Source organism: Rhodamnia argentea, chromosome 11 (assembly GCF_020921035.1).
Source record: "Rhodamnia argentea isolate NSW1041297 chromosome 11, ASM2092103v1, whole genome shotgun sequence".
Classification (NCBI taxonomy): Eukaryota; Viridiplantae; Streptophyta; class Magnoliopsida; order Myrtales; family Myrtaceae; genus Rhodamnia; species Rhodamnia argentea.
The window spans coordinates 9877794-9896862 of NC_063160.1; positions in this window are offsets into that span (position 1 = coordinate 9877794).

Sequence of the window (19069 nt, forward strand, 5' to 3'; positions counted from 1 at the left end):
GACTCGCCGAGATACTCGATTAAACATTGAGCCGAGTCCAAGTAGCTTGACCCGGTTTTACTCTTACCAACTACTCCTTTTTGTTGTGCCCTATGGTCTATAGATTTTATTTTGACAAGCATCCCTAAGGCATTTGTTAAGCATGTTAATTAGGAATGTTTCGATTTTCAACACAACAATTATACATAACACAATAAAATAATACACTGAAAACCGTAAAGTTTCCTTAATTCCTTGAATAACAAAATCATCATAGATAATGAGATCAAACTAATTTTTTTTTATAATGAAAAGGGCAAAGCACAAACATTACATCATAACTTGACTAACGAAATTTGATCCAACTTGATCTCCTAACAAATGGGATGAAGCTACTTTCTATTGCAGAAAGAGCACTACAATCTATCTGCAATGTATCAGCAATCGATTCTTTAGAGTTTTATATTCAATTCGATTTTTGGTCAACCTCACCTTTTGTGGACGGACAAAAAAAAAAATGCCGGTTCTCACAAAATCCTCAAAAATTAAGATAAATCCGATTTGGCAAAACATAGCTAGAGATATTATTCGATCGTGAAATAGGGTGGGGATGATCCCGCAAATAAAATAGGCAATGTTGCAACAATGTAAATGTGACATTTCGGAAAATATTTCTCGAGAAATTGTTTTATCGTTAAGGAAAGTTGATTTGATTTCCTTAAATGAACATACATTATTCAAACGCTAGTTACATATGCATAAACAACCAGAGAATTGTGTACGGACACCACGGTCTCGGGTTCAACCTCAATTGACCCCAACCCGGGTGCTAGAGACTCGGGCCTAGCCTCAAGCACCTGGGCCGGGAGACCGAGGCACAGGCTTAGGGGTCTCGGCTTTGATGAACCTAGGCATGAGTGTCGATGACCAAAGCTCGTGTACCAAGGTCCTGGAGCCTACCTTGATGGACACAAACCCTCGATGGACCTAGGTGAGGCCATCGCGATCTCAAGCTCAGCCCCGATTGACTTGGGCAGGTGTCGTTGTCTCGAACCCAGCCTCAATAGACCCAGGACTTGGGCCCAAGCGTTAAGGACCGAGGCATGGGTGTTAGGGTCACATGCCAAGGCGTCGAGGTCCCGAACCCAAGCACCGGGGGCCCGAACAGGGACGTCGTCTGGGGCATGGGTAGAAAGGTCCAAGGTCCGACCTAGATGGACACGAGCACGGGCGTCGAGGACCCAAGCACTCTCTCAATAAACTCGAGCTAGGCATGGAGGCCTCGATGGACATGAGCCCAAGTATTGAGGACCGGGGCAATGGCAACGAGGTCACGGTGCGGGCCTTGATGGACCCAATGCCAAGTGCTAGGTCTCAAGCTCATGTGTTAAAGATCCGGAAATGAGTACCGGGGTCTCAAGCCCAACCGGGGGCACTAGGGAGTCAGACAACGCCATCATACTCTAAGCCCGACCATAGGCGCCGGTATCCCGAGCCAACCTCTAAAGACCGGGGCTTGGCCTCGATGGATCCTCGCAGATCGAGCCCCAACCCGAAAGCAAGCATTGGTGTCCCCGTGTCCAAACATATAATTTCTAGTCAAAGCGCCAATATTTAGTCATTTTTAGAATTATTATTCAAATTTAAGCATGAATTTTTTATTGACTCATTTTTAAGTGATCCAAATGCTAAAGAATGAAAAAAAATATTTTTTGCAAATAAATTGAGCCTAAATAGAGTGCTCTTATGGATTTATTTCCTGTTCTGTTACGTAAGAATTGGTGCACAGAAATTGGACCACCAGTCATTTGAATTTTTTTTTCTTGTCCACAAAACAGCTTTTGGGGTTTTTTGCCTTGTCAACAGTCTTTGTATTCTGACAAAAAAAAAAAAAAACAAACCAGTCTTGGTACATCATTCATCACAGACTTCACAGTGCAATGTGTTGTCCCTTAAAGTTCGGGCAGCCCGTGACCGATGTTCTTTCGATTCACTGTAGGATCAGACTTGGCAAGGAAGGAAAATAATCAAAAGCATTTGTTTAAAAAAGCCTCTAAGGAAAATACTCGTATTGATTCCATTTATTCCACAGAAAATAACTTTAAAGGTAAATTTTTTTGAATTTTCGATATTTGGTACACAAAACAAAAATTAATCAAGAAAACATTTTCTATCAATGAAAAAAAAAACCTTTAAAAGTGGGGAAAATTATTTTCTCTTTTCAAAAAGAGAATTATTTTCTCCCATCTTTCATCCATGCACTCCTTCACATTTATTTTCTTTTTAATTATTTATTATTATTATTTTCCTTGTTTCTTTTCTTTCTTTTTCTTGTTTCTTTCTTTCTCAGCTAGTCATCGGCTTGTTAGAGGCCAGCCAAATAAGCGAGCTCGAGCTAGCTTGTGGCCACCACCGGGCGATCGTGGTGGAGGAAGCAGTAAAAGGAAAAAGAAAGAAAGGAAAAAAAAATAAAGCTATTAAAAAATTAATCTTTTTTAAAAAAGAGTTAACATCACATAGAATTGCAAACCGATACGCATGTATCAAATTTACCTTAGAGTAATTTTTTTAACCACAAAAACCTTCAAATTGGTACATTTGTGATAAATTAACCCAAACTAATTTTTTGACTGTCAAAAATCCTAAACTGATATACTTGTGATAAATTTACCATTCGTTAATTTTCTTTAAATTGGATTAATATTATGAAAAAAGAAAAACTAGTATGCCCGTGACAAACGTAGGGTAAAAACTCCAAACTGTTACACCCGTCAACCGCCATGTGTAATCTAATTTAGCAATTTGATGGTAAAACTTAATGAAAACTAACAGAGTGTAAATTTATTGCGTGTATACTAGTTTGTAATTTTTAATGGTCAAAAAATTAATTTGGAGAAATTTGTTATATCTGTAGCAATTTGAGATTTTTCATGATATTAACCCTTTAAAAAATTATAGGAATTATATATGTTTGCATCGACCATACAGCGTACGACACTCGGCGTCCACATTAACAATTTCCAGCCAAACAATGATGCAAAAAATCAATTTATATTTTCCTTATTAAATGATGAAAAATATTTTCCAATTCATTTTTAGGTCTCAACCAAGCACTGAGAAAAAATATTGTCATTTTTCTGGAAAATGACTTCCCGGTTTTTTTTTTCAAAAATGTCACATTTTTCACGAAACAAACGGAGCTTTATATTAGCTACACATCTGTACATGATTTTTTTTACATAACTTCCGTCTCTCGTACGTTTGGTGAAGTAGCAGAAAAACACATGATCTTTTGGAGTGAACCGAATTATGCACGCATAAACCACATGCCGTGTTATACTCAGGTAAAATGACTTTAATTCTAAACTTAATTTATGTCTTTCTTCGGCAGATTAATTGTATAATACATGGACAATAATTTATATGCTCAGAATATAATTATTTTATTTCCCATCTGCGAAATAATATTTATAGTACGTCATTTCTATGGGATCTTATACTTTAAATATTCCCGTCATGAAACGTAAGCATTTTTTTCTTTATAATACAATTGATGTAAAATTGAGAAAACGTCATTTTATGACTCCTTTATAATATTGTAGTTTAAGAAAAATGACGACAAATATCTGGCCCCACCTTAACCATTTAATTTTTGTCTCGTGTATTATTAATGTTTACGAAAATTACAGAAAATGGGGTGTACATTCAGAAGAAGAGGAGGGCCATTGAGGAATGTTTGCAGATGCCCATTTCAATTTTAATGCGGCCACTCGAGTGCGGTTGATTTCATTTTCTTCCATTGGAATTTTAGGTTTTGAAAGTTCAACAAATTAAGGTGATAAATTTGTATCCCGTTAAGGGAAGTAGGTCAGAATTAAAAAAAAAAAAAAACCCAAAAGGAATATGCAAAAACTGATTCAGACATCAATTGATGACTTAACCGATATCCCTCCATTCTACGGTCTTTGCCTATCCAATCGACCTCGATTCGGCATCGAGTGAGCCCGAGATCCGAGATCTAGGACTTGGGTGACCCCGCATCCGAGATTAGGGCCTTGGTTAAGCACGGCCGAGTACGAGACTCGAGGCTCGTGCAGAATTTTGAGACTCGACAGTGGCAACAAGCAAAGCAGAGGGTCAGTAGAGAGTAAGAAAGAGAAAGGACTCAGCATTGGGACCCAGCTTTGGGTGACGCCACATTGGGCCTCGCCGAACGAGGCAGAGGCTTGTTTGGCGATGCTCGTGTCCGGTGGTTAGGGTTGGTGGTTGACTTGGGGCCGTGCACATTAAGGCTGCTAGTAGGAGATGGTAGTGTTGGAGACGAAGCTTCAAGGGAAGCAGAGAGAAAAGCTTCTCCAAAGACGGATGTAACTTATAACCTAATTTTGATTAGGGTTAGTATGATGTAAAACTCCAAATTGGTAAATTTGTGATAAATTTGCTTCGGACTCAATTTTTTACCAATTTTTTTTTAAATTGATGCCCTTGTGATAAATTTACCATTCCTTAATTTTCATTAAATTTTACCATCAAATTGCTGAGTTAGGTAACATCTGCTAGTTGACGAATATACCAGTTTAGAGCTTTGATCCCCCTTTTGTCACTTGTGTACTAGTTTAAAGTTTTTTCGTGATACTAACCCAATTTAAAGGAAACTAACGGGGGTAGATTTATCACATGTGTATCCGTTTGAGGTTATTGATGGTTAAAAAATTAGTAGATGGTAAATTTATAATAAATGAACCAGTTTAGGATTTTTGGTTATCAAAAAATTAGTTTAGAGTAAATTTTGTCACGGGTATATCAATTTGAGCTTTTTCGTAATATATAATCCTTTTGATTTTAAATGGAGTGAATTGTTAACCTTGTTTAAATTAGTTACATCATATTGTTCAAATAAAGTAGCATGATACTATTGACGTTTCTCTTCTTCATTAAATCTACAGTTTATTTCCTTCATTTTCGTCCATTGTTTTTGCTTAATTTCATTCCGTGCACAACGAATTTAGCTCATAAAAGAAGAAGTTCTTATAAGCAAATATTATTTTCATATCAAAGGTTAGCTAATCAGACTTTTTTTTTTTTATAAGGGCTTATTTATAAGTATTTCAAATAATAGATTTTTCAAGTTCTTTATTAATTTATTAATTTAATTTTTTAATATGATGTGAAGTTTTTATCCAAGTAACGTACAAAAATGGCTGAGTATGGGTTTTCCTAGATGATGTTAAATATAGATGTGCTTTGATAATATGGGCCGGGTATGCATTGAATCATTAAATCTATATTACACAAAAATGTAGTGGCTGCAAAGGATGATGTTGTTGGGGTTGGCGTTATCAGTTGGACGGAGGTGAATAGGTGATTTCAATGAGCTTTAAAAAATAATACGAAATTTTAAATAAATAAGCTCGGAGTTTAGTTCGGAATCTAAGTGAGAACAAGATTTGAGATGTCATCAAAAGCAGTAGTATGCACCATTCAACTATCAAATAAAAAGGTCAAGGAGTTCAAGGGACAAAGAATTTGCATAGAAAGTTTATAGTGGTTCGGCTTTGTTCAAGTATACATCTACTTCTTTACGGCGGCGACCAATCATCTGGATTTCACTAATAAATAGACTTCCCATCTATTACCCACACACTTGATTTTATAGGAGACATGGGAGATAATTCGATGCGCACAAGTTGATATATTACATTTCATTTTTTTGAACATTTTCCCATTTTGTTTTGTTCCTTTTTCATCGGATTCCGTTCTCAGTGCCGTGCATCGTAAGAAAGACGACTAAAGAGATTCGAGTGCGGTGGTTAGGGACCTAAACAAGAAAGTCATACATCCTTCCCTACGTGCAGAGAACAGCACCAACTCAAGTTTACTTTTTTTAATTGCAACCCAGAGATGTGATTAAGGCTCTTCTACTCCTAGAGGGGGATTAAGCATGCCTCAATCACAATTAATACACTATTGTAATTATATATAAAGATACTAAATCCGTGATTAATGGGCCAGATGACGGGTTACTATAAGCATGAGCATCGTATGCCATGGTCGCCTTATTATTAGACTTAAATTATTTAAGAAAAGCCGATGTCAAAAATTGGCCTCGTCAAATAATCTTCCCGCTCTGATTAATTCTCGAAAGCTCGAGTGCTTTTTCGCACACTGAATACGTGGTAGAAGACGTAAGGTTCGTGCCTTTAACAAGGAAGAAGTTAGCGCGGAGATGGTCGTGATCATTGGTAGACCAACTGAATTATTTAGGTGGCAGCTCAACAGCTTAGGAAAATTATACACATGGGCCGTGTTTCCTAAGCCTACGATGAAGTAAACTTTAACAAAAATGACACGTGTCGTGTTTATGTAATCTGTACTCATGAATCTTGGGCTGCTAAAGAGAGCCCACTCTTAACGTACACGATCTGTAGCCCAAAAGGCCGACACAATGGTACTGACACGACAGTTTTGTAGGAGAGCCGCCAAGGAAATGGCCAATACCCAAAAAAAATCCCATAAAATCTTTAATTATATTAAAATATTTGTCCTAATTATATTAAATTTTTTTATCTCATAAAAAAATCTTTAATTTTTTACTTTATCCCGATTCTACTTGCTTAATACAAAAAAAAAAAAAAAATACTTAACTTTTACTTTTGTCCCATTTCTATCACATTTAGTCTTCCATCCATAATCAACGTTAGTTAATTCAACGTGACACTTCCACGTTGATAATGAATTACATTTCAACAAAGTTGACATGAAAAATAATTCCAACTTCTTTTCTATTATCCGCTTCTCCTATACATTATTGGGAGATACAGAGCCACTCAAGAAGGCGGGTTCGAATTCTTTCTAGCACTCAACAATTCAAAGAACGGTTAGATATGAAAATCTGGTTATTTTGACGAATGATCTCAAAACTCGTTGTTCATGAAACCTGCTGTTTCCTAATTTAGAAAATTCATTGGTAAGTTCGACGAGAAAATTTGAGCCACGTAGGATTAACGAATGTTGATTATGGCCGGAAGGCCGACAATAGTAGAATTGCGAGAAAAGTAAAGCTGAGAATTTTTTATGAGATAAATTCTTTTGGATATAATTGAAGGAGATGCTAAAGTTGAAGATTTTTTTGGATATTATGCCCTAAGAAAATAAGGCGGAAAATTTAAGCAACACCTAGCTAGTTATCTGGTGAAACCTAGATATCCAATTTAATTTGGTAACCCACAATTGGATTTGACGGGCTTGAACCCATCTCCTTCTCGTTGTTGTTTTCAAGTCCACAGAGAAAAGAAGACTTTCCGAGCAACGTGAGACGAATTTTGTTAACGAGTTCCTTGTAAAACAAACAATGAAGGAAAGTTTACGGTTTCCACTGCATTATTCTCTTCCTGTTATGTACAATCACTATATTGAAAATGGTTAATACTCACAATTAAGCAATGCGCAACCATCGTAACAAAGGCACTCGTTAACAAGATTCACGACAATAATGTCGCGATTCCAGCAAGAGAGAGGAACATGAGGTTACATGGAAGCGACTAGGTTTCTAATAGTCCCGGGGAGTAAAGATAGAAAGGTACGACCATCCCTCGTTTCCGGCCTTGTCACGAACACATGCACTCTTCGAGCTCTCTTGGGCATATCATCAAACAGGTGGCAGAGGCCAGAAACTGCAGTACTCGGGCTAAAATTACTAGCGAACATGTCAGCCGATGGTGATGCGTCGGTAGAGGATTGGACAACGATGGGGGCTTTCTTGCCGGAATGAGAGCGTCCGGTTCGTTCACGTTGGCGGATGAAGCGGAAAGCAGCACGTCGCCCTCGGTTTAACAATGGGCAAGCACGAGCCCGCTGTTTTTAGGACAGCGGTATGAAGTGGCCGACCTTTGGCTCTCCCTTTCAAAGATGACGCCTATCACATTTCCTCCTTTGTCATAGCCTAGGGCCTCGATTGTAATTAGATGTGAAGGAGAGCTAACATGATATTCCGTTAAAGATAAGCTTCCCTAGGGCGATGAACAAAATTTACGACCATCAATTCCCGAGCTGAAAGCATGAGAATGATCTCTAGCTACTCGATCAAATCCAAATCTAAGCGATTATGACGCAACTGTTACTCCCATAGTAAACCATTCAATAAACGAAAAAGAATGTCAAGAGATTCTTTTCTAAACTTCTTTTTTCTTAAGAGGTGGAAGCCAATTTAGATGAGTAGATTCAAGGATCTACGAACGCACCACTAGTTATGGACAAAATATATTGATGCGAAAGAAGTTTGCGGACATGCTCAAAGATGAAAGTTCTTTGTTCGGGTGACATCAGGAGTAGAATATGTGTTGTGCTAAAATGTCGTTTATTTTTAAGAGCAACTTCATGGGAAATAAAATGGGACTTGGAATCTCCATTTGGTTCCGACTTCGAGAAGAAAAATTGTCCAAAAAGTCTTAACCTATTATAGTTTTGTTAATTCACTCGCGAATCTTTTAATTTTGCCAATTGAGTTCTCAATATTTTCACATTTTTCCAATTAAATGCATCTTGCCAATTTTGACAGGAAATTCCTAACATGGATGTCGACTGTCTTACGTAACACGATCGACGCTGTTATGGATAATTTTTGTTAATATTTTAATTTTTTTAAAATTTTATTATTTATTATTTTCCTTTTCTTCTTTGTTTTTGTCATGAGGCCTCACTCGCGGCCGGCGAGGTCAGTAGTAATCGAAAAAAGAAAAAATAAAAATTTTAACAATAAAATATTCAAAAAATTATGAAAATAGTATTGCAAATTATCCATATTAGTGCTGGCCGTGCCACTTAGGATTGCTGGCATCCACGTTAGCAATTTCAAGTTAAAATTGATTGGATATACTCAATTGACAAAATGCGAAAATGTTTAGAATTCAACTGGTAAAATTGAAAGGTTTACAAATGAATTGACAATGTGAATAGGTTTATGACTTTTTTGACAAATTTTCCGACTAGGAGAAATAAAAAAGGACGTTTACCTGCTAGGTTTAGAGATTGTTGCATGGAAAAAGAATGATTCCGTTGTAACATTATCTGATGAAATTGCTTGAACGATGTTAGGATAGTCAGACTATTGCACCATGAGTTTGTCTCACTGGACCGAGTTTGGTCCAATATTCTCACTAAGGGAAAGCTACTCTCAAAGTTCATGAAATTTACAGGGAGTGTCACTGTGAAATAGTCAGACTGTAACTTAGACTGCCTTTTCACCGTGTCCCCCAAAAAATAATAATTCAAAACTATAGGGAAAAACATTTCCTAAATGCAAAATAGAGAGGGTTTCGTCCTAAAGCACGTTTCTGATTGATCGCGGAGTACAATTAGCTCGAAAATAACCTGTAGATCTTGACACAAAGTTAGAATCAAATACTGTTCAATACCATGTGCATTGAATAGTATTTGATCCTCATTTAATCAAGAATTTCCTTCTTATGCAATTTAGGGGCATGTGCTACGATTATCCTTGAAGTTAGGCGTGTGTAGAATCCTAAACCCTAATATATTATGTGATTCCCTAATCAATCATGTGGTTCTCCTCAACGTTTGACCACCCATTATTTTCAACTACCCACGGAGGCCATAGTCCAAAAGGGAGAAAAAAAAATAGTAGATTTAATTCCTTCTTCATGTTTAATCTTCGAAAGGATGAAAAATTGAACAAACAAATTTGATTTTCTTTTCTTCAAGCACCTAAACTTTCTTCATGGATTCTCAAGTATAGTAATATTTGTAGGGAATTTTTAGTTAGCGAAATATCATCACTTCCTAAAAGAACTAGCCTACTAATTAAATTGCGGTGATGTAAATTATGATCTAACTAAAGGAATACCTCCTTTGCAATTTTACGGGAGAGTTATCAAAAAAGTACTAAATCTATTGCAGTTGTACCAATTCAATCCTAAACTGTTTTTTTTTACCAATTGAGTCATTAAGCTTTTACAATTATGCTAATTCAGTCTATTTGGATAGTCGACGTTGGTTTGGTAATTTTTTCAATGATATTTTAATATTTTTAATAATAATTTTTAATTTTTTTTTTATCTTTGTTTTCCTTTTTGTTGGGGCAGCGAGGGTTGCAAGCCCTCATTCGTGCCTGGGGAGGGCTACAAGCCCTCGCCTAGCGGTCGGTGAGGGATCGCAGTCCCTTGCCTAGGGGCTAGTGGCCAGCAGCCTCTTGCCCGCCTAAACAAAAAAAGAAAATAAAAAAAGAAAAAAAGAAAAAAGAAAATAAAGGTAGAAACAATTATAAAAAAATAAAAAAATATTCAAATATTATTAACAATTTGTCATGTCGGTGCCGGTAGCGAGCCAAATGAATTTAAATGGCACAATTATAATATGTTTAGGACTTTTTTGGTAATTCTTCTTAATTTTATGACTTACATGTCATATCATAATTTAGTACATAATATATATCGTGTAATTAAAAGCCACAAATGTCGAAATATGGCATGAGCTGTGGTACATTTTTATATCCATTATCATTGTTTTTAAGTAAAATTTGTCCAAATCTGCCACTTCTAGATAGAATCTTCAAAGTTTGAGGTTGGAGACTCGAGTCACTGCATGAGTAGACTGGATACGTATAGATGCCAAACAAATCTAAATTTGGACTCTTATTTAAAATGCCGTCGGAGCACTCATCAAGATTTGAGAAAATTCATTTGGGATTTTTCTCGTATTTTATGTATTCAATGTTTTGAGAACCGCAACATTTCTCATTAAGAAAAATCCATTATGCTTGTTAACAAGACCCTTACAAGTAAAATCAGATAAGCACAATTATCTTTTCTTTTTGGTAATTGCAATCTTTTTATTCAATTCATGGAACCCATTTATGATATTTAATCGCAATCTTATTAACACAAATTATGATTGAAAATTATGATTTTTAGTGCTAGTATGAGTTGACACCTATTATTATATAGGTAAATGTGTGGCAAGATTCAATTTACATGGTAAACACGAAACACAATTATAAAGGGAAACTCAAGTTATGACACGACATGACCAATCATGACTTAATTTGTTTTTTCTTACTAAATGAAAGGGTTAATTTTTAATATCGAAGTGAGTCGACACGACCTAATAATCCGAATTATAATTCGTGGACACAAATTGCCAATCAAGGTATTTAGAACAAGCAGCAACAACACGATTAAAATCTATAAATCATAAGCATCTTCCATTTTCTAATAGTACAAGGATTTTGTGTTGACGGACGGGCTAGATTCAAGCCACCTCCACGGGAAGAAAATCAGCAAAATCAAGAAACGCACCCACAGTTTTTCGGGCGAACCCCCAGAAAAAGACCTCAAACCACCGATCACTTAAAGCACGAAGCCCACCACCCAGAAAAGAGAACAGTGAAAAAACTGAATATATATATATATAGCCACACTGAGAGCTTCATCATCTCCTCCAACCCCCATTTTCTCTCGCTTCTTGTTGTCATCATCTCTTCCGAACAGAGAAGAATGGCGTCGTTCTTGATTCCACAGGGCCAGCATCGTCAGCGACCTCCATCGGAGGCCGAGGAAATGAAGCTGAAGGCCAGGCACACGCCAGCAGAAGAGAGAGGGACCGGCGGCGACGGCATCGTCGGCAGCCGTGTGACGAGCCGGCTCTACTTGAGCAAAGCTCCGTCGGACGCGGCCTCGTCCTTGGAGAAGGATGCGGTGCTCAGACGCATACGCCACCACAGGCGCATCAACAGGGTCCGCACCGCCCTCGAGTCCATCCTCGGCGGCTCTTCCGTGCAAGAACCCGACGACGACGCTTTCTCTTCTCCTTAGAATTCCCAGTTGGTGCGAGGCCCGTATTGATGATGTATAATTTGATGTAATCTGTTGCTTCCTGGAATTTCTCGAACCGGAGACTGTAATCCAAGCTGTGCTACTTGTTTGAACGATGAAGTCCGTAACACTTGCTGTAACCATTTGGTACAGCTATGGCTGAAGTACAATTGAACTGGAATCGTGTCGTACTTTGCCTCGATAATCCATCTCGTGTGCATTATTTTTGTTTTTCATCTAAGCTATTTTAATATATATTTATAATCCGTATAATAAAACAAGAAATGATACCGATAATCATAATAATAATGATAATAACAATAATAATAATCCTATGAATCATTCCTCTCCTTACAAGCCTTATTTTTATAGGAAATACGGCCCTTAAAAATTTCTCTATTTTTTTTATAGAAATATTTCATTCATTAATCAAGATGATACTCGAGATATATAAAATATTTTCAAGCCTAGCAACTCTCAAATAACTACAGAAAAAAAGAAAATAACAATTATTTAAGCAACGTGGAATAATTGTTTTTCATACGTTTCATTCCCAAAATAATATAAAAAAATCCGAAAAATATATGCAAATTTGCACCTAGATATCACTTATGTACTTGTACTTTTTTTTCTTTATGTATATGTTACATATCGCAGCTTCATTAAAATGAATAAATTCTAATCTTATGAAACCCCTCCCCCCCCCCCCCAAAAAAAAAAAACCCACACCAACCACACAGCCAAACCTTGTGTCACCGCCTCCCCCCCACCACCGACGGTTGCCCCCGCTTCCTCGGACCACCCGCCGATGCCGACTAGCCCATTGTAGCGCCGTAACACCTCGGACCCCTCTCTTCTTCGCCGACCCTCCCTTCGTCTCTCCCTCATGGCCATGTGATCTCCGTTGGAAAAATTATCCAAAAAATCTTAAACCTATTATACTTTTATCAATTCAGTCCTAAATTCTTTCATGTTTTACCAATTGAGTCTATCCGATCAAGATTGACCGGAAATTACCGACGTGGATGCTGACCATCCGCTAAGGCTAACGTAGATATTTTTAATAATCTTTTAATAAATTTTTTGATTTTTCTTTTATTTTTCCTTTTATTTTTCTTTTCATCCTCACTTTTTCTTCATTTTTTTTTGTTGTGGCTGGAGAGGGTCACCCAAATTTAAAGTCTTGTGTTATACCTCAACTTTTTTTTTTTTTTTGGCTTCGGTTTCAGAGAGGGAGAGGTAGGGGTGAGCATGGTTCCAGGATAGAACCGAAAATCGAACATGTGGTTCCGGTCCGGTTCCATGTTCTAGTAAACCAGGGTCCGGTTCTCGGTTATGCTTTTTTAGGACGGTCTGTTTCGGTTCTCGGTTCTCTATGGAACCGAACCGGAACCGGATTCGAAACCTATGAACATATAAACGCTAATTTAGGCTTTCTGGTTTCTACTTCTCTTTCCTCCTCTCAAGTCTCTCAACGGCAGCTGCAGCTCGCCCGAGTCTACTCTATGACGATCTCCCACGCTCTCGAGTGGCCATCCTTCACCGTCAATAGCCTCGTCGGGCTCTTCGACGACGACCCTTCCCTTGCCGTTAACCACCTTGTTCTCGGCACCCACCCTTCCGACAGCGTCCCCAACTTTCTCGTGCTTGGCGACGCCCTCCTCCCCACCAAATCTGATCATTCTAGCTAGATCCGACCAAGGTGGGTTCATCGATTAATCTCTAGCCCCGATTTCCTTTATATACTTGTCTTTGCTTCTTTGTTTGTATGCACTTCGTTTTTGTTGAGTTGAGTATAGCTTCTGCACTTGTGGGTATTTGGAAACTCCCTTAAAGATTTTGATAAATACCAAGTTAATGATTTTGCCTATTTTGCTAGCAATTGGTTCATCTCTATTCCGAGTCAACCGAAAAGTCCTAGGAGCTGCACTTGGCGGTATCTTTTGTAATGAACATTTATTGAACGTTATGAAAGGCATTTAGCTAGTTTCAATTCTATTTTGGGTGCACCCGCAAAGTCCGGTGCTTGACTCCCTTAATTTGTTGTTTCGTTTGACCCTTTTCCAGTTCCGATCTTTTTCCTCCAGCTTTTGGTTCAATATTATTATGATTGTCTGTCATTTTTTTCTTTTTTCTTTTTGTTCTTTTTAGGTGCGCAGTGAATGTAAATGGTCATTTTGCTGATGGGCGGAATCGTCCTATCTGTAAATTCTGAATCTGTTTGGAAGATGCTGAATGAAAAGGAAATATCAATGTTCTTTGTTCCAGCAATGTCCCTCAATTGATGAAGGCTTTTGACATTAGAGCATAGTGTACAATATGATTGTCTTGCTTCCGGATACTAACTCCAATAAACATCGTACATCCACAACAACTTTTCTGCAGTGGAACAAAAAGTTTAAAAGAACTCTAGCTTCAATGGCTTGGCAGAGACAGCTGATCGGTTTGTTTGATTGTTATGTACGAGTCCTCTCCCGAGGCTAGGTTATGCATTCGTTAGAAAGTCCCAACAAGCCGATGGTTTATTGCTATAGTAATGCATAGGCTTTTCTTTATTAACTGCTAATCACTTTCTACGATTAAAAATGATCATGCATATATTGGAGCCGCTTTTCTTAAGTGTTCTTGGTGAAATTGGCGGGTTCTCGGGTACTTTGGAACCGGACCCGAAACTTGTGATAGGGTAGGTTTCGGGTTTCAGGTTATGTAGGATAGGTTCTAGGTTTCGAAAAATAAGAACCCCGTACTAGCGGGTAGGTTTTAGGTTCCAGGTGGAATCTATCCAGAGCCTGGAACCGCTTACCCCTAGGGATAGGTACTATTAGATAGCTATATTCTGGGGTCAAAGACAACATGCATTGTTATCTTCTCCAATGGTGTCCTTTCTTCTTTTCTTAAAATATCAGTCGGGGTTAGAAGACTCTATACACTTAATTTGTTATGTTTTCAATTACAAGGGAGTAGCGTTTTAGGTCATCATTGTGATACTGGATTAGAAGCGGGTGTTACAAGGTGAGAATACTGTTTTACACAAAAAGTATGCACACAAAAAGTTTTCAACCAACTTACCTTTTTACTAATATTCAGTAAATAATTTCTAGTCCTCAGTAAATATTCGACTTCTTCTCGAGATAAATGGGTATGACTTTCTCTTTAGAATTTAAGTTTGTTTTGAATTTATCTTTCTTCTTTTAATGATTAGTTTTTTTTTCTTTTAGAAAAACTTGTAGTGGCTGCAAAGGATGATGTTGTTGGGGTTGACGTTATTAGTTGGACGGGGGTGAATAGGTGATTTCAATGAGCTTTAAAAAATAATACGAAATTTTAAATAAATAAGCTCGTAGTTTAGTTCACAATCTAAGTGAGAACAAGATTTGAGATGTCATCAAAAGCAGTAGTATGCACCATTCAACTATCAAATAAAAAGGTCAAGGAGTTCAAGGGACAAAGAATTTGCATAGAAAGTTTATAGTAGTTCGGCTTTATTCAAGTATACATCCACTTCTTTACGTTGGCGACCAATCAGTTGGATTCCACTAATAAATAGACTTCCCATCTATTACTCACACACTTGAATGAAATCCTCTAAGTATTACAATATTTAGATCAAGAATATATGAAGAATGTGAAGCTCTCTTGACTTTAGAATTTAAGATTCCGGATTCTCGTACTCTTTTCAGCCTTAAGGTCTCATTTTATACTCTTTTACCTTCAAACCAGCTATTGCAAGGTCTCCGGAAAGGCGTACTCTCTAAACTACCTATTTGGACAAGATTGTATACAAAGAATTTTGTAGCTGTTGAGAATATCGAAAGAAAAAATCCCCCATTTAATCTGATCACTCATACAATCGTGATCGGGGTTTCTCAAGATGGAGTTCTTTGTATGGTAATCCATCCTTATCTTCGTTAATTTACACCCTTGAATGATCTTTGTGATTGATAATCTTCAAGAACAAATCTAGCATGATTTGCTAACCATCCCGATAATATAATATCTCCATTATATCATCTCGAGTATGTCACATGATAATGTGATCATTGCATATGAAATACTCCCTTAGAGCTTGCGCATTGCGACAACATCCGAGCTCCTCAAAATAGCGTCCGAGCTCCCCAAACAGATTGAATCCTATATAACTATTCTTTTACAATAGAATGTACTTCAGGATAATTTGTAAAATAGTATTTCATTGTACTAACTCAAATATTAGAGAATATAGGATTGTTTTATCAACTTCAAAATCAATTAACGGGTTTTTCTCAACAATCTCCCCATTTTTAATGATCGCAAAATGTCCCTACAAATATAACAATTTTTTTGTAAGAGTTGTAAATAATCAAAGTCAATTTCTTCTCAATAATATGTCATTTAGTACATTAGCAAGAGAAAGTTCTGAGTTATAAAATGAAATAATCGGACTTTGAATATGTTCTCGATGTATGCTTCAATTTTGATTTTAGAGCTTGTAGAACCCGTATCGTAGTATGAAAAAGTTTCGTTTGTTCTTAGCACTAAGTTTGGATTCAAACTTTAGAACCTACCGAGTATGTGTTGGAGCATGAACAATAGATTTCATTTATTTTATTCGTAGGTTTAGTTTTAGGCTTCAAAACCTATATATTCTCTGTGTCATTCAGAACTTGTATTTGCATAGCCAACTCAAAACCCGTGTCTGCACAATATTCTTAAATAGTACTTGAATCTACAAGAAGTGCAAGATTAGCAATATTTCTGTATATTTCAATTCACTCCCTTTTTATCATCAGCAAAAAAGTATGATCAAATTGGCATAACCATTGAATAAGAATACTTCAACCAAAGTAGTTCAATCAAACAACCATGTTACTTGTGTAGTGAAGCAACTAAACATCCAACTTCGGAAGAACACAACCAAATTTGATAAAATAAGCGAATGGAAAGAGTTCTATTTGGGAGGATTTGGAGTTGGAGTGAATGTGGTGGAGCTTGAGTTGAAGTGGAAGGTGTAATGCTGGAAGGAAGTTGAACTAAGGTAAATTTCGAGAACTATTCCAACTTCTAATCAAGTACAACTCCCATTTTGTCCATCTTCTTCCCCATTTGTTCCATCTCTAAAAAGGCTAAACTGGTATTAGAGGACATTTTTCATCTCATCAATCTCCACATGAATAGAGCTCCGCACGTCTTCAATTAACTCTTTCAATTCACCCTGTTTGTTTAGAATGTCTTTGAGTAGCTTAGAATCGGAAGCTTCACTCGACTGTTTTTCTTTTTTAGTTTGAGTTCCTCTAACATGAGATGACTCTCCCTAGGTGTTGGCTTGCTTCTGGGTAGAAGACATTGGAGTGTCCTTCAAGGTAGTATCCGAGGCGGTCTTGAGTGGGTTTTCCTCTGCATTAGTACTATCCGTGTCCATCTATTCAGTATGCTTCCCCTCAAATTGAGTTTCCTCCCGAGCTTCATTCTGAGCATCCTTCCGAGCTTCCTTTTGCTGAGTAAGCTCTAGAATATTAGCCCGTTCACCTATACTATCTTCCTTGTTCTCATCAAGGGTAGTCCGGTATCCTTCCATCTCTTGTGGAATCTCTTCTTGCTCAAACTAAGCTGCAGCTACATTTTCAAAAACTATTCTCACTACAGTGAGGATGTTTTACTCCATCTCTTTATCTTCCATTACCATTCTTTATAACTTAGCTATGTTGAGAAAAATCCCAAATTGATTTTGAAGTTAACAAAACAATCCATGATCTTTTGATCCGAGTTAATGCAATGAAATCCTTATTTTGCAAATTATCTGTAGGTGTGGGTTACACATGATTGAATCTGGTAGAAAAGGTTCGGACGATGCTCTAACGGACTCGGATGCTTTATCTAGCTTAGATGTTGAGTGGGGAGCTTAGACGTTGGAATGACGCTCAAGCTTTGAGAGGAGTATTTCACGTGTAACAATCGGATTATAAAGAAACATATTCAAGATGATTTAATTGACATATTACATCATCACGGTGGGAAGCGGATAACGCTGGATTCTACTTGAAGATTCTCAATCATGAAGATCAATCAATGACGCGGATTAACGGAGACAAGGATGACTCACCTAGTGAAATAATCTATCTATGAAAACTCGGGATCACGATTGTATGGGCAATTTGATCCAAAGTGGTATTATTTCCTTGGTTGACCTTAATGGCTATGAAATCCTTTGTATACGGTTTCGTCCAAATGGGGAAGTTTTGGAGAATAATCCTCTAGAGATCTTGCAATGGTTAGTTGAAGATGGAGGAGTATAAAAGGACACTTCAAGGCTGAAGAACAAGAAAGCGAGGAAAAAGAGTTCAAAATTCCAAGATCAAGATATTTTCACATCCTCTACGTACCTTTGATCATACACTGTAATTGTGATGTCTTGAAAATTTGGTGTTTGTAAGAAAAAAATTATGAATTCCAGCGTGGAAAATAAATTTGGATTTTGAGGATGTAAGAGACGATGATTGGTTATTCCAGGACATTTGTCAGAGAAAGTCAAGTTTGAATAGTTAAACATTGACTCGTAGTGTCGAGACCCTTTGCATTTGAATCTAGTCTTGATCGAACCCTAAATGTGAAAATCCTAATTTTACCCTTAATCGATTGGGCCAAATCACAATCGGTATCCATTTTTCCAATTACCAATTTGTCCTTAGATTTTATTCATATAGGGCAAAAAAATTTAAGTGTGAAGGACTTGTGGCCCCCAACATCACCTCGGTCGCCCCCTTGTTCCCATGTGCTCTCTCTCTCTCTCTCTCTCTTTTGCCCCTTCTTTACGTGACCGGACCCCCTACCCCCTCACTGTTCTTCTTCTTCTTCTCTCTTCAACCTTCATCTTCTTCATTTCTCTTCTTTTATTTTTTTTGCAACCGTGCGAGCCACCCCCCTTCTGTACACTTCGCTCGACCACGCCACCACCACCACCCGGCCCTGTGGCCCGTCGTGCCGGCTCGCGTTCCGCTAGCCACCACTTGCCCGACCACCGCCTGTCATCATTCCAGCTTGGGTTGTTGTCGCGCCGCCTCACTCGAGCCTTGACGGACCTGCGACCACCTCACCTCCAGATCTCCCCTCTCCTCTGCATCGCCGATCGGCCGCCAACCTACGCTGCACCACAAGTCCCGTCGTTGCCAAAACCCCCGATCGCGACTCATATCCAAGCGCCAACCGAGCCGCCCAACCGCCGAGACCCCTAACGCCAGCCACCTAAGCCCAAGCCATGAGATCCAAGAACTCCGGACCACCGGATC